Source organism: Sapajus apella, unplaced genomic scaffold (genome assembly GCF_009761245.1).
Source record: "Sapajus apella isolate SASKATOON/1434 unplaced genomic scaffold, GSC_monkey_1.0 scaffold32, whole genome shotgun sequence".
Taxonomy (NCBI): domain Eukaryota; kingdom Metazoa; phylum Chordata; class Mammalia; order Primates; family Cebidae; genus Sapajus; species Sapajus apella.
In genome coordinates, this window is record NW_022436972.1 from 4,146,214 (window position 1) to 4,170,830 (window position 24,617).

The 24,617-nt window shown below is 45.9% G+C and overlaps 2 long non-coding RNA genes across 2 annotated transcripts; one reads left to right on the forward strand and one right to left on the reverse strand.

The window, feature by feature from the left end:
* Positions 1-596: 596 nt before the first annotated feature.
* Positions 597-5,521, reverse strand: LOC116562274. The gene is made up of 3 exons (XR_004273857.1): positions 5,190-5,521; positions 2,947-3,076; positions 597-2,095 (listed from the first exon to the last, which is right to left on the reverse strand). It is a non-coding gene; the product is annotated as an uncharacterized LOC116562274 (long non-coding RNA).
* Positions 5,522-20,020: 14,499 nt separating this feature from the next.
* Positions 20,021-21,807, forward strand: LOC116562275. The gene is made up of 2 exons (XR_004273858.1): positions 20,021-20,057; positions 21,604-21,807. It is a non-coding gene; the product is annotated as an uncharacterized LOC116562275 (long non-coding RNA).
* The last annotated feature ends 2,810 nt before the right edge of the window (positions 21,808-24,617 follow it).

Consider the following 24,617-nt stretch of genomic DNA (forward strand, 5'->3'; position numbering starts at 1 on the left):
GATGGATCACTTGAACCCAGGAATTCAAGACCAGACTGGGCAATATGGCAAAACCCCATCTCTACTAAAAAACGCAAAAACTCAGCCTGGCATGGTGATTTGCACCTGTAGTCCTAGTTACTCAGGAGTCTGAGGAGGGAAGATCACTTGAACCCAGGAGGTGGAGATTGCAATGAGCCATGATCATGCCACTGTACTCCAGCCTGGGTGACAGAGGGAGACTCGCAAAAAAAATAAAAATAAAAATAAGAAATCAGAGATTTGTTCAGAAATTTTAAAAATAGGTTAAACTGGTTAAGCATTTACTATGTATCAAGTGCTTAACCAGTGTAACGTGTTTTACACTGTGTAACCAATGAATGCACTGTCATTTAATTTTTTTTTTGAGACGGAGTCTTGCTCTATTGCCCAGGCTGGAGTGCAGTGGTGTGATCTTGCCTCACTGCAACCTCCGCCTCCGGGGTTCAAGCGAGTCCCCTGCCTCAGCCTCCCGAGTAGCTGGGATTACAGGCACATGCCGCCACACCTAATTTTTTTTTGTATTTTTAGTAGAGACAGGGTCACCAAGTTGGCCAGGCTGGTCTCAAACTCCTGACCTCAGTCCGCTCACCTCAGCCTCCCAAAGTGCTGGGATTATAGGCATGAACTACTGGTCATAATTCTTAAAACACCTCTACTATATAGATATTATTGTTACATATTACAATAGGGAAACTGAGGCATAGATAAAGTAACTTGTCCAAGGTCACAAGACTAATTAGGGAGCAGGGATTCCAACCCAATCTCTGACCAGAGAACCCTCAACCATAAGCTGAAGTTTTCAGGCAACCACTTGTCTCAGATTCACTCTGACCATGGGGAAATGAGAATGCATCTCTACTCACAGGTATTATTACCTTTTTCCTCACAATACTCTCATCCAAGAGGATTAGCTCTGTGTGCAGTGTGCAACTCTCCCACTCCTGCATCGGCCTCCTATCAGCATGTCAAAACCCACACTACCTCCCCCCGCCCCCCGCCTCTGTGCTTCAAGAATCTACAGAACTGGATGCCGATGGTGACAAAGTCTGTCAACAGAGCTCAAGCAGTGGCTCTCAATCAGGGGCAACTTGGACCCCCAGGGGACATCTGGCAATGTCTGAAGCTGTTTTTGATCATCACAACTTAGGTGGGAGTGGGGAGAGGAGCTGAGTAGCAGCCAGGGAGGCTGCTAAACACCCTATGATGCCCAGGAAGCTCTCTCACTTACCTCTCAGTCTGGCCCAAAATGTCAGTAGCGTTGAGGTTGAAAAACTCTAAGCAAAAAAAATCAGTAACGCTCATTAGCCTCTGTCCACAGCCCGGCCCAGGGCAGAGCATGGCGACATTAGGCAGGAAACTGTATTGGACGGGTTAGCTCTTCCGGGAGGGGAGAGGCCGCTGCTTGCACTCGGGCTTCTTCCATCCAGCTAATTAGCACATTTGCAGATTGCCTGAACTGACAGCCTCCTTTCCTCCCACAAACAGCACGCTCATAAGCCTTTCCAGAATCAAAATACTGTCCTGACAAGCTAAGGGAGTGATTCAGCAAGGTGAGTCTTTCTGCTGTGCGTGAGGCAAAAGCATAGGGCCTGTTCTAGAGGCAGTCAGTGGGGTGGTGTGCCCAGAGTGAAGTATGGCATTAGTCAGGGCAAGGGGGCACGGGCAGAGAAAGGCAGGAAATATCATTACCATCCAATGGGGAGGAGTGGAACTTTAAAACTGGTCAGGGAATCCTGTCGGCTGCAATCCCTAATGATTTTAGCAGGCAATGAGATCATGGTCTGCAGGAACAGAACTAAAGATCTAGGAGCTATAACCAGATAAGGTTGCAAATAAAGTCAGCTCCAGTACAGAAAGGATCAGAAGGCCTGGGCTGCATTCGATTCACCCAAGGTTCAAGGTCAGCTTTGTGCCACGAAGGCACCAGCGGAGCTGAGGGGAGGCAGGCACACCTGGTTTTGAACTCCAGCTTTGAAACACTCCCTCCATGTATAGGCAAGAAACAATCTCTCTCAGACTTCATCTCTCATCTGTAGAGCAGGAGTAATAATAGGAGTCACTACGCAGGGCTGTCCTGAGGCGAAAAGGGTGTGATGTGTGTGATCCAGCACTCGGATAGCGGGCTGTGCACAGAATGAGTCTGGAACAACAGCCGAGTCGCCCCTCTGCTCCCCTTGCCCTTTCCCTGCACATGGTTTTCCCGGGTGCCTGGCTGCCAGAGGAACCGTTCCTGGGGCTGAGTCCTGCCATCCCAACAGAGGCTTTTTATTAAGTAGAATTTACACTGACAAACTATTCCACATAACATGTCCAGAGAGCAAGTTCACCCCAAACAAACATACTCAACTTTTCTAGAGCCCAGAAAATGACTTTTTGAAACACTTATTGCGAACCCGGGGTCCCTAGAAGCAGATTTACCATGAAGTTAATGAAAAATTGGTTACCATTTGTTGTCAGAGAGTCTGATGCAGCCACTCATTCGGCTCCCCAAAATTCCTAGACTGGGTTAATGGGGTCATATTGTGAATGCCTCACTACAAAATGACTTGCGTCCAGTGAAACCTCATTAGGGTTAAGAATATTTCAGGGATGCTTAATGTTTTGATTTTTGTTTTCTGAAATTGGATTTTATTTTATCTTATAATTTCAGTTCACCTAAATTGTGTGTTCTGTACATGTGGTATTTGCACCACTGACTTACGGAAGCTCAGCACTGCATGTCTCTCTCTACACACACTGCGGTGCACTTAACTTGGGGAATTTTTAAACTAAAAATGTAGCATAAAGACTATTTTGAAGATTTGAATAAAGTGATAAAGATGCATTACAAAAAAAAAAAAAAAGAAACCTCAGGCCTCTCACTTCACCCACCCCCATGGGAGGCCCATGCCAGGGCCCCAGCAGCCTGTTCATATGGTCACTCACTGTTACAAACGCTGCAATGGTAAGATGCTTAGTTGCTTCAGATCACTGCCGCTTTCCACCTTGAATTCCATTTGGCCATATTTTCTCTCCTTTTGGGTGGCTTTGGAATGGCCATGGGCATTTTGGGGACCTAGCTAAAGAATCCAAGTTAGAGATATCTTTAGCTTTGGGTTGATTATGATTTATTGATTCAGTCAATTTCTTTCTTTCTTTTCTTTGAGACAGGGTATCGCTCTATCACCGGGCTAAAGTGCAGTGATGCGATCAGGGCTCACTGCAGCCTCCACCTCCCGGGTTCAAGCAAGCCTCCTGCTTCAGCCTCTCAAGTGCCTGGGACTACAGGCACGTACCACCACCACACCAAACTAATTTTTTAATTTTTTTTTCTTTTTCTTTTTCTCTTTTTGTAGGGATGGGGTTTCGCCATGTTGCCCACGCTGGTCTCAAACTCCTGGGCTCAAGCAATCTTCTTGCCTTGGTCTCTCAAAGTGCTGGGATTACAGGCATGAACCGCTGCACCTGGTTGATGCAGTCACTTACATATAGCCAAGCTACAGCTTAGAAAAGGTTTCCAGGGATATTCCTACCACCCACATGCCAACTTAGCTGGCATGGAGTTGTGAAGGCTCAGACCCAAGCATCATATGATATGAGCATGTCCCCAGAGCAAGGGGGAATACAAGCTGTGATATAGGGTCCTACACTAGTCTGCGGCAGTTTTCCAATCATCAAACTTGTCCAATCGTAGGTACACTTAAACGGATCACTGGTCAAGACGAAAGTTCTCACGTTTCAGTGACATAAGAGACCATCAATGAATATCTGCCCCAAAATGTGGGATAGAAAGGATTTTAGAGATATGTTAGTCAGTTAATTATGTTTTTCTAAATTTGGTGATACTTTAATACCTAATTTTGTATGTCTAAGTTTATATTCTCTTCCTTCCAAATTGTATAAGCTTCAGACCCAATGAAACCTAGATTCACCCCTTTGGCTCACATACTCTTATTTTAGCTTTGTTTTATTTTTTGTTAGTGTTTGTTTGTTTTTGAGATGGAGTCTCACTGTGTTGCCCAGGCTGGAGAACAGTGGCGTGATCTCAGCTCACTTCGACCTCTGCCACCCAGGTTCAAGCAATTCTCTAGCCTCAGCCTGCCGAGTAGCTGGGATTATAGGCACCCACCGCCACACCCAGCTAAATTTTTTGTATTTTTATTAGAGATGGGGTTCACCATGTTGGCCAAGCTGGTCTCAAATTCCTGACCTTGGCCTCCCAGAGTGCTGGGATTACAGGCGTATTTTCGCTTTTTGAAGAGGGTGGGATGGACAAAAAGGAGAGGAGTGAGAAAACCAAACTTCCTAACAACAATTCATGAAATAATTATATTTCAGTGACACAGTGAAATTCTTTGTATGTTTGTTCTCTCTGAAAAGAGCTAAATGAAATAGGATTAAGTCTCCAGACTACACCAGTAGATTTTCTTGTAAGGCTGCATCTGTACTGCAGCGTTTGGGGAAAATACTTTCTATACAATGTTAAATAAAACACACTTAGATTGTTAAAAAAAAAAAAAATGCTGTCGACTTTCTGCTAAAGCCTTTCATCTGTACTTTACCTACCCCTTCCCTCCAGCAGATTCTAAACTCTCCATTCACACCCACCATTGTCACTTCCACACTAAATTAAACAAACTCAGTTCGATCACCGAAGTTTTTGAAAGCACAAAGTAACACCACACAAGTTAGAGAAAGTGAAAGAACATCTTTCTAAATTCAAAAGGCTGAACAAGGAGACATTCAGGTAGGCAGAGGCCTTGCAGTTTCTGTTCTTACCACAGAAAACCTTAAAGGAGCCACATTCTGGATGTTGTTTTTCATGTTAACCAAAAGTCCAGACGGACCCCATAAGCTCACAGTGCTTCTCACCCCTCTGCCCTCCCCAAACACCATCCACCCAGAAGCATTAATTTCATAAGGAAAAGAAAACTTGGCTTTCTACTAAATTCAGATCTGAATTCAGCCCTCCATTTCCCAAGGGCCAGGACCCAGAGCCAAGTCAGCCCGCCCCTCTCTCGGGCTCCCAGACCCGAGCTGAGGATGCTGCAGCCCAGGGCTCCTGCAGGTTTGGAAAAGGCGGCTCCGCTGGGCAAGTTTGCAAAGTTCTGGGAGACGAGCGAAAGCAGGGAGTGTGTGTTGGCTCTTTTCCTTTCCTTGGAGAGCACTTAAAAAGAATGACACCCTACCCTCACTTCCAGTGCCTTCTCTTGCAGTCCTCGTTGTTTTATAAAAACTGAGTTCGTGTCTTTAAAGCCAGGATTTTCTCCCTGGGAGTCAGCAGTCGCTAACGATCGCCCGTCGGCCTCTGCTCTGAGCGCCATGTGACCTGGACACGTGACTTGGAGCCGGCTGCGGTTGTTACTTGTGTTTGAATAAGAAGATCAAGATTATTATTGCAGTAAAAGCCTGCGGGGCTTGTCTGTGCAACGTGATTCACCGGGCCGGTTACACAACGCGCCACAGAGCCTCGTCTTCCAGACACTCAAGTTGTTTCCTAAGGTAAAACAAACATGATTTTATATTTTCCAACGTGTTGTCCATTTGCCCCCTGGAAAATGTCTGATGATCCTGCAAAAAGATGAAGCCCAGTTTCTCCAAACCCTGTGAGTCCTCTTGCTACAGTAAGGTAGAACTAGTGCTCAGCACACAATTAGAGAAGAAAACAGTAAATCCAGACTCCTTTTCAAATAAGGATTCAGGATTGACGCTACCTTTTACTATTTCCCCTTCTCCCTCCCTGAAACAGTCTTCAAGATATGCTCTTATCTACCTATAAAGAATTACACTAAAAATGCCATGTTTAAAATTAAAATGTAAATGGTATGTTCATTTGGTGATTTTTTTCCCTATAGATTTCTAGAACATTAATAGTTTATTTATTTATTTGTTTATTTAGAGATGGAGTCTCGCTCTGTCGCCCAGGCTGGAGTGCAGTGGTGTGATCTCAGCTAACTGCAACCTCCACCTCCATGGTTCAAGCAATTCCCCTGCCTCAGCCTCCCCAGTAGCTGGGATTACAGGTGCACTCCACCACGCTCGGCTAATTTTTTTGTATTTTTAGTAGAGACGGGATTTCTCCATGATGGCCAGGCTGGTCTCAAACTCCTGACCTCAGGCAGTCTTCCCACCTTGGCCTCCCAAAGGGCTGGGATTACAGGTGTGAGCCACCGTGCCGGTCAATAGTTAAATTTTTATTCTCCACATACCCTGTAAAAGAGACATCGGAAGGATTTGTCTTTTTGTAAGTGGGAAGGGCTGGATGTCCCCTTCAGGTTAGGGTGTATGTGTGCATATATATATATGCGCAAATATATGCAGATTTGCTCAAGAGGGCTTTTCTACCACCAAGAAGGTGACATCTTTACCATGCATGTTTTAATATTTCCTCCCACCCCAATGCTAAAGAAGCCCTGCAATAATTTGCTTTCTTCTGCCTCTAAGGGTGATGACTCAGTTACAGAGGAAAGAAAGACCAGGGAGGAAGAGCAGCTTTGGTTATGTCTAATGAGCTATCCGATAACCATAAAACCAGTGCATTATCTCAGCCCAATGCTGGAGCCTCTGTGTGGAACTGCAAAGGGCACTTTCCTTTCTTTAAAAAAAAAAATAAAAACTTTGATTTTAGGTTCAGGTACCTGTGCAGGTTTGTTGTATGGACAAACTCATGTCACGGGGGTTTGTTGTACAGATTATTTCGTCACCCAGGTTCTAAGCCTGGGACCAATTAGACATTGACTCCCCATTTTCCACTGCCCTACCCACTAGTAACCACCATTCTGCTGTTGTCTCGATGAATTTGACTGCCCTCGACACCTCACATAAGTAGAGTCACACAGTATTTGTCCTCATGTGACTGACATTTCACTTAACATAGTGTCTTAAAGGTTCATCCATGTTGAAGCATGTGTCAGAACATCCTTCCTTTTTTAAGGCTAAATAATATTCCATTCCATTTTACGTATACCACATTTCATCTGTTCATCCATCCATGAACACTTGGGTTGCTTCTACCTTTTGGCTATTGTGAATAATGCTGCTATGAACCTGGGTATATACAATTATCTTCGTGAGTTCCTGTCAATTATTTCCTTTCTTTCTTTCTTTCTTTCTTTCTTTTTTTTAAAGACAGGGTTTCACCATGTTGGTCAGGCTGGTCTTGAACTCCCAACCTCAGGTGATCCACCCGCCTTGGCCTCCAAAGTGCTTGGATTATAGGCGTAAGCCACCACGCCTGGCCACAATTATTTCCTTTCAACTGAAGTCATGGTTTCAATTATTTTGGATAAATACCCAGAAGTAGGATTGGTGAATATATGGTAATTCTGTTTAATTTTTTTTTGAGGACCCACCACACTGCTTTCCATAGTAGCTGTCCCATTTTTTTTTTTTCTAGAGATGGGGTCTCCCTTTGTGGCTCAGGCTGGAATGCAGCGATGCAATCACAGCTCACTGGCACCTCAAACTCCTGGGCTCAAGGGATCCGCCCACCTCAGCCTCTCCCTGAGTTGCTGGGGCTACAAGCGCATGCCACCACACTTGGCAAAAAAATAAAAAATAATTTGTAGAGATGGGATGTCATCATCTTGCCCAGGCTGGTCTGAAACTCCTGGGCTCAAGCAGTCCTCCCACCTGGGACTCCCAAAGTGCTGGGATTATAGGCCTGCGCCACCATGTCTGGCTGAGGCTGTGCCATTCTGACACTCTTGGTGGCTCAGGTCTTTGTAAGAGGTGACCCTGAAGAAGATATTTATTTTATTCTTTGATTTTCTAAAGACTTACTGATGCTGGACACAGTACCTCATATCTGCCTTAGGCTCTCCTTCTACAGAGGGAAGATGGCAGTTACTGTCTCTCTCAGGAAAACAAGGAACTATGGCAAGTGTTGTTGACATAGGCTGGGAGAAATTTAGTTCAAAATACGGTATATGTCCGGGTGCAGTGGCTCATGCCTGTAATCCCAGCACTTTGGGAGGCTGAGGTGATCCTGATGGATCACCTGAGGTCAGGAGTTCAAGACCAGCATGGCCAACATGGTGAAACCACATCTCTACTAAAAATACAAAAAGAAAGGAAGGAAGGAAGGACAGACGGACGAACTGGGCATGGTGGCATACACCTGTAATCCCAGCTACTCGGAAAGCTGAGGCAGGAGAATCGCTGGAACCTGGGAGACAGAGGTTGCAGTGAGCCGAGATCGTGCCACTGCGCTCCAGCCTGGGCGACAGAGTGAGACTCCATCTCAAAAAAAAAAAAAAGTACAGTATACCCTCATCCTAAGTGTTGGGGTCAGAGACTATGCTGTCCCTTCCTCCAGCATGAACTGCTTCTCCTTCCAATGCACAGGTCAGGGTTAGAGATGGCCATGGGGCCACTTTTTGGTGGCTAAGGTCTGATATCTGCATTGCTCATGAGACATAAATGTCAAGGACCTTCTCTGAGGCAATGCTGCTTTTATAAAAGACCGTCCTTAGCCAACAGACACCTCTTGCCTGCATTTCTGACTTCTGTTTTGGCTCACCATCTTCCTTTTCCTTCGGTGTGAGCTATAGGTCTAGAGGGAAGAGGAGTCATTGAACGTCTGTCAAATCCAGCCAAGATTTCACTAAGAATGTGCTAGCTGCATCGTTTTTCTCAGTCTCCCCCTTCCCGACCTGTTGGCCAGCGCTGACTCAGGAAATCAGAGGCTCTGCCAATTTCAGGGCCCACTTTTGCTCTCTGTTCATTCACAGACCCACGTTAGGCCCTGTCAAAGCAGGGGAGGCCTCACACCTCTCTCTCACGAGACACACAAGCAGTATTGGCATGCTCTCCTTTGGAAGGTTGCCTGCAACTGTTCCTTGGCCCTCTGGCACTTTGGACAGGCTGGCCTTTTGGGCAGCACCTGCCAGAGTTTCTGGAGTGTCCTCAGAGGCTGGCTGTGGAGAAACAGGGAAGGGGAAGGTGTTGGCACTTGGGCTGGAACTGTGCGTCGTTTTGATCAAAGTTCACAGAGTGATCACTCCAGAGTAGCTCTGCTGTGTTTTCAGTCATGCTGACACCAGCGAAGTGGCCTCTGCACAAAGGCTTTTGTTGGTGCAGGATCAGAAACAGGGCTGGAGGGGGAGAACTCCTTCATGCTGACTTATGAGGTCTCTAAGAAACAAGATCACACCTGTATCTACCAGCAAAGGTTCAACTCTTGTTTCCGAAGCATCTGCTGCTAAATTAATTAGTCCTTAGTGGCCAGGAGAGAAGGGCCTTTGGTCACTGCAGCCGTGTGGGTAATCCCACTGTCCCCACTCTCCCAGCCCCACCAGGCCCCAGGGCTTGGCCTCTTGGAGGTGAGTTACCCCCTCTGGAGTGAGGCCCCATGAGGGCAGGGCCCCTCTCCCTTAGTCACTCTTGCAACCCTGGCACCTGCAATCATGCCCTGCGGAGAAGACATTCAACCAATATTTGTGGAGTGAGTGAATTCATGACTGCAATCTTCTGTCCTGGGCTGGAGAATGGGCTTTCTCTTAAGTGGAGAGGAGAAGAGACAGATTCTGTCTATGTGGTCCAGGCTGGTCTCAAACTCCTGGGCTGAAGTGACCTTCCCACGCTGGCCTCCCAAAGTGTTGAGATTACAGGCGTGAACCACCACGCCTGGCCTTCTCACCTATTAAGAAACAGATTTCTCAGTAGGTTATTGGAAATTCGAGATGGACTATTAACCCAGGAGCTGGGCTTGATGGGATATGAAGGAGAAGTTCCCAGGAAGTGTGATAGGAGAAATTGAGACAGCAAGATTCAGATGTTCTCTGCCTTGACTTTATGACAACGTCCAGCAGAACACGGCATGTTTCAAGAAGCCAAAGAATATTCCACACTTTTTTTTTTTTCTTTTTGAGATGGAATTTTTGCTCTTGTTGCCCAGGCTGGAGTGCAGTGACGTGGTCTCGGCTCACTGCAACCTCTGCTTCCCAGGTTTAGGCAATTCTCCTGCCTTAGCCTCCGGAGTAGCTGGGATTACAGGCACGAATCACCACGCCCAGCTAATTTTTTTGTATTTTTAGTAGAGACGGGGTTTCACCATGTTGGCCAGGCTGGTCTCCAACTCCTGACCTCAGGTGATCTGCCCACCTCAGCCTCCCAAAGTGCTGGGATTACAGGCGTGAGCCACTGTGTCCGGCCAAGAATATTCCACACCATACAAAGCACATACTTAATAACTCTTAAGCACAGGGCTCATAACTTGTTAGCTTGAATGCAGGGTAAAAATAAAATATAAATAAATAAAATAAAATAAATAAACAGGGTCTTTTGAGTTGCTAGAAAAGAAAGAAAACCCTCAGGCCTCCTTGGAAGAACTTAAGCTAGTGGTTCGGATGGCATCAAGTTGTTGACTACATTAACAGCTGACAGCTGCTGTGAGTGACACACTGATCAACCCAGAAACCCAAAATCAGATCAGATGTGGGAGAGTTCACCTTCAGCTTTGCAGCAAACCTGTCTCCTGCTTCCTCTTTTACCAAGTCAGACCTGGGCTGAGCCTGCAATGAATAGCCTCAGGTCGGAGTCCAAAAAGTCATTAGGAAAAACATATAAATGGCAAAGCCACAAATCAAGATGCCACCTAACTTCTCTACCTAGTGCCTCGTGTGATTGTTACACTATAGGAAAGAGTGCTTACTTAACTCTGCACTCGGCACTTGACACATGTTTATTGGCTACCATTCCTATTGTCGTTAGTGTTATACTGATGTGCCGCAGATATGGCCATTACCCTTTCGGAGTCCCAAATTAGGAACTTCTGGTGTAAAATTTGTTGGGCGCAGTGGCTCACGCCTGTAATCCCAACACTTGGGAGGCCGAGGCGGCACCAGATCGTGAGGTCAAGAGATCAAGACCATCCTGGCCAAGATGGTGAAACCCTGTCTCTACTAAAAATAGAAAAATTAGCGGGGCGTGGTGGCAGGCGCCTGTAGTCCCAGCTACTTGGGAGTCTGAGTCAGGAGAATTGCTTGAACCCGGGAGGCGGAGGTTGCAGTGAGCCAAGATCATGCCACTGCACGCTAGCCTGGGTGACAGAGCAAGATTCCGCCTGAAAAAAAAAAAAATTGTGCATATACTCAGAGAACAAGATAGGTTACTTTGACCCAAGACGGTCTAGAAAATTTCAGGCTATATGTGTAGCCCTTTTCATGGGCTCACTGTTAACAACCACTTCAGCCTAATTGTGAAACTTACCCAAGTTCTTATATTTTTGAGGGTACACAAGTACCCTCATCCAGCAACTCCAAATCCCAGTTGTTGCATTTCATTCAATTCAAAACACACATTGAGTAGCTAAATGTAAACTACTGAGCAGTGTGCTGTGAGGAATAGAAAACGGAAAAAGAGATGGCTCTGTCACTCAGACACTCAAATCATCAAGTCGTGGGGAGGCTGCCAGGCACAGGTACACAGACAACTCTAATTCAAGGCAGACAGCCCCAAGTGACACATGGAGGTATAAAAAGAAAATGCACTGGGAGTGTGACGGCCTGAGAGATTAATTCCTGCAGCGGGTAGGGGAGGTGATGGGAAGGGCTGCCCTCATGGTGGGTGCAGAGACTGGAGGAGATCAGCTTCATGATTAGTCACTGATAGCACCTGACCCACCTGGCTTTTGATGGCGGTTTAAAGTATTTGCACTTCATTTGGGCCCAGAAAGAAAATGAGTGCTCTCCATCCAAAACTGAAGGATGAAACTCCACAGCCAGAGAGCTTAGCCGAAGTCTCAAAGAGATGGGCTAAAACCCAGACAAGGGAAGGATCGTGGCCTGAGCTCAGGTCCGCACGCTGCCCACGCTGCCCAGGTTTCTATTCATCTCTGCAATTACAGACCTTTCAGGGGCCTTCCTCCACACTGCAAACAGACCTGTCCTTGAACAAACTAATTAATGCTAATGTGTTAGGAGAGGTTAATAGACTGTAGGCCCACAAGCCCCTCAAGGCAGATACTTGGATTTTATGGTAGAATTTCAGTGCACTGAGTGATGAGGGAATCGTTTTAAGCAGTTTCTGTTCTCATCTCATAAGAAGGAGGCCATCTCCTTTGCTTGCATGCGGGGCTGTCTCTGAGTGGAAAATTCTCCCCAGCATGGCTGTGTCCTATGCGGCCACTAGCTTAAAGCATTGCTCCACCCCTTTAAAAAGCAGGCAAGCCGGGCACAGTGGCCAGTGCCTGCAAGAGGCTGAGACAGGAGAATCATTTGACTGCAGGAGTTTGAGAACTGCCTGGGCAACACAGTGAGACCCTTGTCTCAAAAAAAAAAAAAAAGAAAAAGTCAGTCATTGGGGCACCGAGGCAGCCATGAGAGAATCTACAAATGAAAGACCCCACACGGTTGGCCTAGCCCCACTCACGATCCCACTTCTTCAACTAAGAGTCTAGCACCTTTCTCCACTGCAATCACGGCCAAGTTTAACTGGCGAGTTAGGAGCTACTTGGGGGCCCTTTTGACACCACCAGAGCTGACGGAGATGCTCATAGCATTGAAATACGGAGAGTCTGAAGAACGTATGGCACACCGGCCGAGTGATAATGGTCACAGGACGGGGTAGCTGGCTTCAGACATAGATCTGGGGATTCGGGGCATTCCCAGATCAGCTTGTTCCAGGCCCTCAGTATTCACCAAGAAGTCTGACTTGAGGTGTTTCCCAAATAGGCTCCTCTACCAGAAAGAATGATTCATTCATTGAACAAATATATTGATCCCCTACTATCAGCCAGAATGATTGAATAGAGTTTAGTGGGAAGGGCAGACAAAGCCATGCTGGGAGACCTCTGCGTGGTGCGTCTGCATTTGAAGGAGGCCCAGGGTGTGTGGGGTGTGGCGCAGACATCCCATCCAGAAGGTGGGTGAGGAAAGCTGCTCCTGGGAGATGACTGAATATTGAAGAAAGAATATATTAATATTGAAATTCACGAGATGCAATGAAAGAAGGCTTCCCAGGTCAAGGGATCCATATGGAGAGGTGAAGCAAAAATAAAATGTCTCCTGCTTTAAATGATGACATTGAATTTCCTCTGTGTCTTGAAGGTTTGGTCGCACGAATTGGTTATCATCCCAGGACCGTATCATCCATCCTAGAACCACTAAATCTCAAAGTTGCAGGCTAGAGGGAGTAGGAAACCAGTCCTTGGAATTCCAAAATGTGGCCACGACTTGCCTTTGACCCCATCTGGAGTAAAGAGACGCAGGAGCTGCCTGGTACAGCCACAGAGTAGGGAGCGGCCAGCGCTCAGGTGAGAAAGGAGCGCTGAGGACCCATTTCCAAGGGCCCCCTAGGCCATGCCGGCAGGTTGCCACCGCTCTCCTAAACACAGATGTGTCTGTTTAGCAACTTGTTATCAACTTGATGCTGAATGGCCACGTTTAAGCCTAAATCGACATTGTTGAAAGTGGTGATTTGCCAACCATTCTTGACCCCCATACTTGTAGAATCATGAATAGGGAGGCAGTTGGGGGATGACACTAGTACTAAAACCCCCTAGAAATGATAGATGGCTGCCCTTCACCTCATCAGCCTTCATCTAAATTAATGGAAAATGGCTTCTCACTCCCATCGTCTCTTACGATTACACACTGGCTCCCTTATGTACCTAAGGTTGGAATCCCAGATGGGGAGGTGATACATCTCAGGTTGTGTTCAAGGGAGGAACATGCTTCTCAAGTCTCAACTCCAAGACAAACATGCTGTTACTGCCATGCACTTAGCTTCCAAAAACACAGCCATGAGTAAAATGCTTCACGCAATGCGACGCCAGAGGTATAATTCAACTTCAAAAGGGTATCAATTGCATCATGTTCAAGAAAAGTGTAGAAAAAGAAAAGCAGTACTGAAAGAAACCCTAAAACAGCCCACCACCTACATTTATCTTGGGGAGAAGGAAAATAAACTGAAGTGATCTCCTGGGGCACCAAATTTGTTCAAGTAGGGCTTCTGTTAACATTGCATTGGGGAAGGGTGTTTCTTGCAATTTTGTCTTTTCCATATCTAATCTTTAAGAAAAGACACATTCCAGGATTTTAGTTACCATCATGCCTCTGGAGCAAAAGAGGTAACAGTTGTGAAAATAGTGTGAAACATTTAAAAATCAAACTATGTAATAATCACATGCTAATATAATTAATGGTTTTTTAAGATCACGTTTGTTGGGAAAAAGGTCAAGAGCAAGGGCTCCAGAGACAGATGGCTTGTTTCAGATTCCCACAGAGTCTTTTCTGCTCCCTGACTTTATATAAATAAAATAGCTGACCTTTCGGAGCCTCAGTTTTACTGGTTGTAAAATAGAGGAGTTGCGGCAAGGCTGAAATAAGTCATTCCACAAAAAATTTGGGACTCATTGGCACATATTCAATAGCCAATAAATATTAACTCTGTCGTGATGATTCCCATGGAGAGCCAGGGTTTCAGACTCTGTCTAGAACGTGCCAGTTTGCTTTGCAAAGACACACTCTGTCCCTTGGCTAAACTTTCTGCCCCTCGCCTTGGCTAACACCTTCGAAAGGCATGTTTTTAAGGGCCCTCGTGAGAGGGTGTAGACAAATCAACTAGTAAAAAATCAAGAGGCCGGGCGCGGTGGCTCACGCCTGTAATCCCAGCACTTTGGGAGGCCGAGGCGGGTGGATCACGAGGTCAAGAGATGGAGACCATCCTGGTCAGCATGGTGAAACCCCGTCTCTACTAAAAATACAAAAATTAGCTGGGCATGGTGACGCATGCCTGTAGTCCCAGCTACTCGGGAGGCTGAGGCAGGAGAATTGCTTGAACCCAGGAGGCGGAGGTTGCGGTGAGCCGAGATCGCGCCATTGCACTCCAGCCTGGGTAACAAGAGTGAAACTCCGTCTCAAAAAAAAAAAAAAATCAAGAAAGTCAGTGGCACCTTGTCCATATATGAAAGGTAGCATTTGTACTGTGAAATTATATGGATTTTAAAGGAAGAGTCATGTCAGAGGAGTCTCCATTTTAAAGCTATTTAAATAAAGCTGTGTAGAGCAGAGAAACGACAGCTATCACCATTCAAAATTCCAGAAGTCACACTTTGCCAAAACTCCAGGTTACTAAAGATGAAATTGATACTATCTTTCCGAAGACAGAAATCCTAGAGAAAATGGACAAACACACCAAAAATTAAAAAAAAATTTTTTTTAAGCCTGCTTCTTTTATGCCTGTTGCCTCTGTGTAGTTGTTCAGGCTTATTTAACATTTAAATGCCGTTAAAAAAAAAAAAAGGACAAATCAGGTTTCATAAACTGATCTGTGTGGCTTATAAAATGATAACCCTTCAGTCTACAATCAGCTTGGATTCTGATCTTAAACTCTGCCACTCTAAATTATTATAATCTAGGCCAGGTGTGGCGGCTCATGCCTGTAATCCCAAGACTTTGAGAGGCTGAGATGGGCGGATCACAAGGTCAGGAGTTCGAGACCAGCCTGACCAACATGGTGAAACCCCGTCTCCACTAAAAATACAAAAATTAGCTGGGCTTGGTGATGCACACCTATAATCCCAGCTACTCCGGAGGCTGAGGCAGGAGAATTGCTTGAATCCAGGAGGCAGAGTTTGCAGTGAGCTGAGATTACACCACTGCATTTCAGCCTGGGCAACAGAACAAGACTCCGTCTCCAAATAAATAAATACAAAATAAAATAAACATGTTATTTTAATTGTTAACACGTAAGGAAAGGGACAGAACCTTACCCTTAACTTTCTCTGGGCTCTCTTGTTTGCTTGAAGTAAGACTCTATTTAATACCTTCAGAATTTGCTTTTGCCTTGAAGCAATAGACAAGTATGTGCTGCTCTGTTCTATATATGGGAACAGTGAGTACAGATAGAAGATTGAAGATTTCCTTTGAAGCTCAGTGTTGCCAGTGCAAAGCCTCTCCCAAACACTGGAGCAGCAGGGACGTGCAGCGTGACAGCTCCCAGCTTCTAAAAGCTAACATATTAATTCTAGCCGGTGTTGGACTGAAGGTCAGAAATCGGATTTTGACCTTAGCACTAATGGGAATCCTGTGGGAATCCTGAGAGTGGCTGAATAAGTGCTGTAATATCACTAATAATTAATAATGATGATAATATCCCAGGTTTCTTGTTTTAGTGCTTTTTAGCCCCCAAAGGCTTCAATCACTTTGCAGACCAATTGTTTCACCCACGTTGACCTGTAACCGACTCAGCCATGGAGTATTGCCCTGTTGTCAAGAACACAGCCACATTTAGCTTGTTTAAGCATGAACTGACGAAAGATACCCACTGAAAATTAAAGTGTAAATTTTAAGTAGGCAGGTTATAATTATCCACTTGAAATCAAGCCAAGAAATGAAACTTAAAACCCTTTCTTTTGTGAAAAGCACCCAGGCAACTTTCTGGACTGTAAACAGATGTCAGCTTTTCATCCCGTCTAACTCAGGGTTTCTGATTCTCAGTACTAAGGACATCTTGGGCTGAGTGATTTTACACTGTGCTGGTGGTGGTGGGATTGGCGGGGTGCTGTCCTGTGCATGACAGGATGTTTACAGCATCTCTGGCCTCTACCCACTAGATGCCAGTAACATACACACATATATACCCTCTCCCAGTGTGACAACTGAAAATGTCTCCTGACATTGCCAAATGTCTCCTGGGAGACAAAGTCACCCCCAGTCGAAAACTGCTGTTCTAATTCCATATGTTTTCAAGGCAGTGGTATAGATGTTAGAAGCAGCTGCCTCACCAGACCCTTTATTTTGCTAAGTTGCTTGAAAGATTCCCGGAGAAAAAGAGACATTTATCTGCCAACAGCCTTGGGGAGTCAGAGAAACTATGGTTTACGGCTGAAATTAGTTCCTCCTTCACCAAAACAAACAAACAAAAAAAATCAAAGCAATAACACAACCCTGGACTATCAAACACCACCAGTTCTCTAACAGTCTCTCTTCCTCGCATATCACTTCCCGCAAAGTGGCTGCTTGAGATTATAACAGAATAGCATAGTGACAGCTTCAGGATCCCGGATGCCCACCTCTCAGACTTCATGCGGTCAGAGTTCCCCGACCTTCTGGAATCTACAGCCTCTGTCAAACAGCAGATAGGTGGCTTGGACTGAAATGCCTAGAGGCACCGTGATGATTCCAGTTACCACCAAATCTGACCATGATCTTTTACCAGCAGCTTCTCACTCACCCCCATTACACCCCTAAACCCTCCAGGAACCTCAGCTCCAGGAGCTCCCCTCGCCGCCTGGCCCAGGCTGGTACCTCCGGACACCTTCTACTCCCAAGGGAAGTGGCTTGTGAACATCTTCCACCACCGCTCATTATAAGAAACAAATTCTATGTCATGAGCCCCTGTCATTCACACTTACAAAAATACATTTTTTATTTTGAACTAATTTTAGACTTGCCGAAAAGTTGCAACAATAGTGCAAAAAATTTTTATATATCCCTCATCCAGCTTCCCCTACTATTAACAACTTTTATAACCATAGTACAATTGTCATAATCAGGAAATCAATGTCGGTATGATACTATCAGCCAAACTGAAGACACCAGCTTTCCACTGATGTCCCTTTTCAGTTCCAGGGTCCTATTCAGGACCCTGCACATTGCATTCAGCTGTCATGTCTATTTAGTCTCCTGTAGTCTGTGACTTTTTCCTGTCTTTCCTTGACTTTCATGACCTTGACACTTTTTTTTTTTTTTTGAGACAGTCTCACTCTGTCATCTAGGTTGGAGTGCAATGGCATGATCTCAGCTCACTGCAACCTCCACCTCAAGGTTTAAAACGGTTCTCCTGCCTCAGGCTCCCAAGTAGTTGGGATTACAGGTGCGTGCCACCACACCTGGCTAATTTTTTGTATTTGTAGCAGAGACAGGGTTTCACCATGTTAGCCAGGATGATCTCGATCTCCTGACCTCATGGTTTGCCCGCCTTGGCCTCCCACAGTCTGGGATTATAGGTGTGAGCCACCGCGCTCGGGCAACCTTGACACTTTTGAAGCCCTGTTTTGTTACATGTCCCTCCATTTTGGTTTGTATGATGTTTTTTTCATGATTGAACTGAGGTTATGCCTTTTTTTTATTAAGAATGTCACAGAGATTATATTGTGCCACCCCAAAATATATTTTTAAACAGAAGTTTCAGGAAACTACCTTTGCTACTTGAGATACATTATGACATTTTCTTTTGCTGTTGTTTTTATTTTGTTTTTTTGAGACAAGCTCTCGCTCCATCGCCCAGGCTGGAGTGCAGTGGTGCAATCTTGGCTCATTGCAACCTCTGCCTCTCAGGTTCAAGTGATTCTCCTACCTTAGCCACCTGAGTAGCTGGGACTACAGGCGTGCACCACCAAGTCTGGCTAATTTTTGTAATTTTAGTAGAGATGAGGTTTCACCATGTTGGCCAGGCTCATCTCCAACTCCTGACCTCAAGCAATCCGCCAACCTCGGCCTCCCAAAGTGCTGGGATTATAGGCATGAGCCACTGCACCAGGCCTTATATATATACATGTATAAAAAATTGAGACAGTCTCATTATATTGCCCAGGCTGCTATCACTCAGCCTCCCAAAGTGCTGGGATTACAGGCATGAGCCACTGTGCCCAGCCCACTCTGACATTTTGCATTATCCTTTGAAGTGCTGGTTTCACAACCATATTGGTTCAGAGCCCTCTAATGGTTTGGAAAACCCTGCCCAAGGCCAGCTCTCTCCAGTAGTTCTTTCTGTAATCTCTCTTCTCTGTGCCTAAATGACTCTGCACTGTCTTCGTTTTCTTCCCTCTCTGACCAGCAATTCCCTGTATGTTTCTGGAATTTTTGTCCTCCCCTAGTCTGTCTGATCTTCTCTCACCACACTTACTTCCTCAGTGAACTGAGCCATCCTTTAAACTTTCCTCTCGCCCAGGTGACCCCATTCTGAAGGCACGACCTCCAGACCAGTTCGCTTGTAAAGCCCAGAAGACTTTACTTCTCCAGCCTTTATGGAGCTCTTTCTTCTAGTACTAGGTGGCAATGAAAGTCTGTGATAATGATTATGGAGTTAGTCCTGCCTTTCCAACTAAACTGGGCTCCCAGAGTCCCAGCTCATAGTGAGTTGTCCTTATGCAGCGTTCTTGCTACATTTCTTTTCTCTCTTTCTCTTTTTCCTTTCTTCTTTCTTTCCTTCTTTTCCTTTCTTACTTCTCTCTCCCCCCTGTTCTCATCTGACGCTTGCTTCTCTCACTGTGACTGCTAATATAGTTGGTCACTTTCTTTTTTTTTTTTTTTTTTTGAGACGGAGTTTCACTCTTTTTACCCAGGCTGGAGTGCAATGGCGCGATCTCGGCTCACCTCAACCTCTGCCTCCTGGGTTCAGGCAATTCTCCTGCCTCAGCCTCCTGAGTAGCTGGGATTACAGGCACGCGCCACCATGCCCAGCTAATTTTTTGTATTTCTAGTAGAGACGGGGTTTCACCATGTTGACCAGGATGGTCTCGATCTCTTGACCTCGTGATCCACCCGCCTCGGCCTCCCAAAGTGCTGGGATTACAGGCTTGAGCCACCGCGCCCGGCCAGTTGGTCACTTTCATGTCCACACATTCTCTCATATACTCACAAGCACACACGCGCGCACAGACGCACACACAGGCGTAAGCACTAGTATAGTCTTTGTCTAAAGCAGGGGATAGGGAAATGTTCACCAGAGAACAATCTGGCCACCCTAAGGGAACTTAAAAGAAATCGAATGAGGCTTTGCTTTCTGTCTTTTAATGCCCGCGGACTGCAGAGCAACGCTCTAGCGATATCTTGGCTCAGCAGCTCCGGGAGCGGTCAGCGTTGGGGGTCAGGCTGGCGGGACATTTGGGCTCCCCCATACGTGGACCTGTGTTTGTTGCAAGATGGTTGGAAGAGCGTGTAAAGAAGACATCATGTTATGTCCTTGGAAGTTGAATGAAGAAGGCTCGCAAAGGAGAAGTGCGCGCAGTCCCGGCGCGGCCCGCTCTGCCGGGTTCTCCGCGCTGGCCTCGGCCTGGCCTGCTGGTCGGGAGGGCTCGCGGGCCCCGCATTGCCGCGTGCCACCGGCAGGTGTCTCTTTCCTGGCTTGGAACCCTATTGTGAGTTCACCAAATGGAGGCGCGAGGAGGAGGGGACGGGCAGGGGAGGTGTGGCGGGAGCCGGAGCGGGCACCACCCCCTGCCCGCCCGCGCCCAGAGCGCACCGCAGCCGGGCCGCGAGGCTGCCGGTCCTCACCTTTGAAACGCCGGCAGCTGCGCGCGCTGCGGCTAGCCGCGGAGAAAGCCACCTCGTCATGTGGGGAGGAAATGCCTTGCCGGCCTCCAAACCTACTGGCTCCAGTTGCTGGGGTTTTATGGCCAGGAGGGTCGGGTCACCTTTCAAACCCAAGATCAAAGGGCAGTGCAGGACCCATCACCCTGGGAAGTTTTCTCCCCTTTCCCGTCTTTCTCCTTGTCACCGTCTCAGAAAGGGTAGCGAAAGGGGCCTGCCACCCTACTGGCTTTCCCTTTTAGGGAAATTCCGTTTCCTAACTTGTCCTGTTTTGAAAGAGGCCCATTTTATTGGGTGACGACGGCAGCCTGCTAGGCAGAAGTCAGGCCAAGAGCAGTCACTTTTATTCTTTTATTCAACAAATGTCTACTGATCATCTCCCGGGTGCTAGGCACTGTAGAGGGGGTTCAGTAGTGAGCAAAGATCCCGCCTTGGCTACTCACATTACTGAAGAAATGAGTTACCAGGCGACAAGGTGACTTCTGGTGCCCAGTACTTGAAAATTCAAGACACCGCAGGGGGAAATCCTCTCTCATACCAAGCGTGCACACTTTGCCTCTGGTTAGGAGTAATGCCAGCTTTGCATTTCTTTGGACCTTTTGCTTCATTCAATAGTAACATTTGAAAAATCTTTACTGGGCGCTGACTCTGGGACTGGAGCTATGCTAGATGCAGGGAATACCGTGGCGGACAAAATTCCTTCCTGTCCTTAAGGAGCTTGGGGCCCAGTACAGATAGTGAGCCCGTAAATGCATAAACAAGCAGACCCTAGTCTGTTACGTGTCTGGATCCCACTGATTGTGGGGCATAAGAAGAACCAGGATACAGGCTCTGCGACTAGCACTGGGGTATGCGGTCAGACCCAAAGCCCTGTGATACAGAGTCACATAGGAAAGTCACTGTCTGGTGCTCATGACCAGGGAAGAACACCAGTTGTCCTCTTTCTTGGGAATAATAGAGGCATCCCAAATCATGATCTTGGGTCTGCTCTGCCTTCACTGATCCTGTTTCACTACAAATTTGTTTTCTGGGAAGTTGCTAGGAACTGGTGTCAAACATCCTCATACTTCCCTTCTCTTCTCATGAAACTCTTCTAGAATCTGGCTGATATCTCTTTGTCTACCTTTATGTAGCTCAGTTTTTGTTGAGTTTTTGTTGTTCTTGTTGTTTGCTTGTTTTTAATGTGCTGACATTATGTTTGGGCTTTTTTTCTTTTTTTTTTTTTTTTGCTTGCATTTTGAAATAAGTTTTTAAAATTCAGAATTCCAGGAAAGACTTTATTTTCTCACTTAGTAGGTTAACAGAACACTAGCCATGTGGTTCTAACCTCATGGTTTTTAGGCAGCAAAAAATCTCATCACATAGCCAGAGAAATGATCACAAATTCCCAGGACACACTTTTGGGCAGTATCATAGCTCCTGGCCTGCTCCAGGACGGTGGGAGTGAGTCAGCGCTGGGGATCTGAGCTGGAAGCTGCCTGGAGTCCTTCTGCACTGATATTTTGTCTCTTTCCTGTAAGTCAAAAACACACAGTCCTCTACAAACGTTGTTATGTTTCTTTGTTTGTCTATTTTGCTTTATAAAAACACCAGACCCCTGTTTAGTTTCCTCTGAGAGCTGTGTTAGTATTAAACATTCACTGCCATCAAAAAAAAAAAAAAAGAAAGAAAGAAAGAAAGAAAACTTTTGCCTCGTTGAAGAAGCAGGACTGAATCTTGTTTACTCTTGTCTGTCCGTCCATACCAGGGTACGACTGACTAGATATCTAAGTTACCTTAGTAGTTACAATGGGAGAATTCATTTCCTTTCTCAGCTGATGAGTGCTAAAATCATTCTCCTTGGAACAGATGCAATGTCTTATCTAGAAAGATACCCAGAAAGCAACATTTATGACTATTTATAAGGGTGGTGAGCACATTGGTTATGTAGATAAAAGAAAAGTTACATACATCCTGATCATTCTTAAGATGCCTTCGGAGTGATACATACTTCCCATGAAACCAAAATCTTTCTCTTCTAAATCTCACATAGTCCAAACTGTACTTCAGAAAATGGGCATAATTTCTATAAATTGAATCCACGGTCACATTTAAAACATTGAAGGTATGTTCACATAGGAAAATTACTTCAGTAGATCAAATTTTAAAAATACTTTTTAATAAGAAGGAGGTGGCCTGACCTGTGACAATCTCATAAAATTTCCGAATAAGGAAAAATCTTAAGTATCATCGAATTCAAAATCCAAACAGTACCCCTGACAAGTGGTTTTCTGAAATCTGTGGAAATACAACCAGTGGCAGGGACGACCCCAGTGACCCACCCTTTCCAACTCTTGGAAATGTTTTTTTCACAGAGCCTGAGATTCTCGAATCTTTTTTTCCTTCAGCACCTACTCATCATTCTATCCTGGCCATGTGGGAAAAACCTCTTCCACAAAGTAGCTCCTTCACGTGTTTGAATGCTTTTAGCTTTCCTTTTGTAGGTTTGCAGTATGGCCTCGTTTTATTCCTTGAATCCATCAAATATTGCTTATGGTGGCTGGATGCAGTGGCTCATGCCTGTAATCTCGGCACTTAGGAAGGCCGAGGCAGGTGGATCATTTGAGGTCAGGAGTTCGAGACCAGCTTGGCCAACACGATGAAACCCACCCTCTACTAAAAATACAAAAATTAGCTGAACTTGGTGGTGCATGCCTGTAATCCCAGCTACTCGGGAGGCTACGGCAGGAGAATCGCTTGAACCCAGGAGGCAAAGGTTACAGTGAGCCAGGGTCGCACAACTGCACTCCAGCCTGGGCGACAGAGCAAGACACTGTCTGAAAAAAAAAAATTGCTTATTGAGGTCCGGGCGCCATGGCTCATGCCGGTAATCTGTAATCCTAGCACTTTGGGAAGCTGAGGCAGGCAAATTGCTTGAGCTCAGGAGTTCAAGACTAGCCTGGGTGACATAGTGAAACGCTGTCTCTACAAAAAGTACCAAAAAATTAGCCGGGAGTGGTGGCAGATGCCTGTAGTCCCAGCTACTTGAGGGTCTGAGGTGGGAGAAACGCTGGAACCCAGGAGGTCGAGGCTGCAGTGAGGCAAGATGGCGCCACTGCACTCCAACCTGGGTGACAGAGACCCTATTCCAAAAAAAATTGCTTATCGTGTACCGAGGATGGCTGAAGGATGGAAGAGGAAAACAAAGCCACAGCCCTCCTGGAATGTATATTCTATTGAGGAAGACAGAAAAGAAACAGTTAAATAAGTACATTTATAATGTAATGTCAGGTAGTGATAAATACATAAAAGGAAAGGCAAGGTAAAGAGACAGGGAATGATAGTGTTTCCTTAGGTTGGGAGGTAAGAGAGGTCCTATTGAGGACATAACATTTGGACAAGGACCTGACTTTCAAAAAAAATCTCTGAACTGAGGGGATAAGCCAGTGTCAGTATCTAGGGAGAAAAACAAAGACCCTGCAATGATAAATGTCTGATGTCTGGGGAGCATCAACGAGGCCAGCACGGAAACAGTGAGGGAAAGAAGTAGGAAGGGAGCTCTGAGGGGTAGCCAGTAGTGCCACACTTTGAAAGCAGGGACATGACATGATTTCAAGACCCTTTCCATTTTCACTGCTATGTTCTCTTTATATTTTAGCTGGTCAAAGTCTCTGTAAAAGATAGTCACCCAGAATTGCCTCCAGTACTCCAAGTGGGGTCTAACTGGACAGAGTAAAGCAGGAACATCCCCTTCTTTATTCTGGACATTATATTTCTATTAATATAATCTGAAGCCTCTCGTCACATTTTAGAAAGTCGTTTATTGAGTTTGCTGTTTTCTTTCGTATATTCCACTTTTTTTTGCACTTTTTTTTTTTAGAGTCTCGCTCTGTCACCCAGGCTGGACTTCAGTGGTGCTGTCTCTGCTCACTGCAACCTCCACCCCCCAGATTCAAGCGATTCTCCTGCCTCAGCCTACTGAATAGCTGGGATTACAGGTGCCCGCCACCACTAATTTTTGTATTTTTAGTAGAGACAGGGTTTCACCATGTTGATCAGGCTGGTCTCGAACTCCTGACCTCATGATCTGCCTGCCTCGGCCTCCCAAAGTGCTGGGATTACAGACGTGAGCCACTGTGCCCAGCCACATACTACACCCTTAAACAATACTTTCTATGCAGGGTTCTTCCACAGCCTCACCCTCTTGTCCCCTGGCCTAAGACCTATTGACATCAAGAAGCTTCAGGAAACCTCATCCTATAAATCAAGTGGTGGCTTACTCATAGAAAAGTCTTTAAAGATACTTTTTTTTTTAAAGGTGGGGCCTCACTATGTTACCCAGGCTGGACTCAAACTCCTGGACTGAAGCAATCCTCCCGC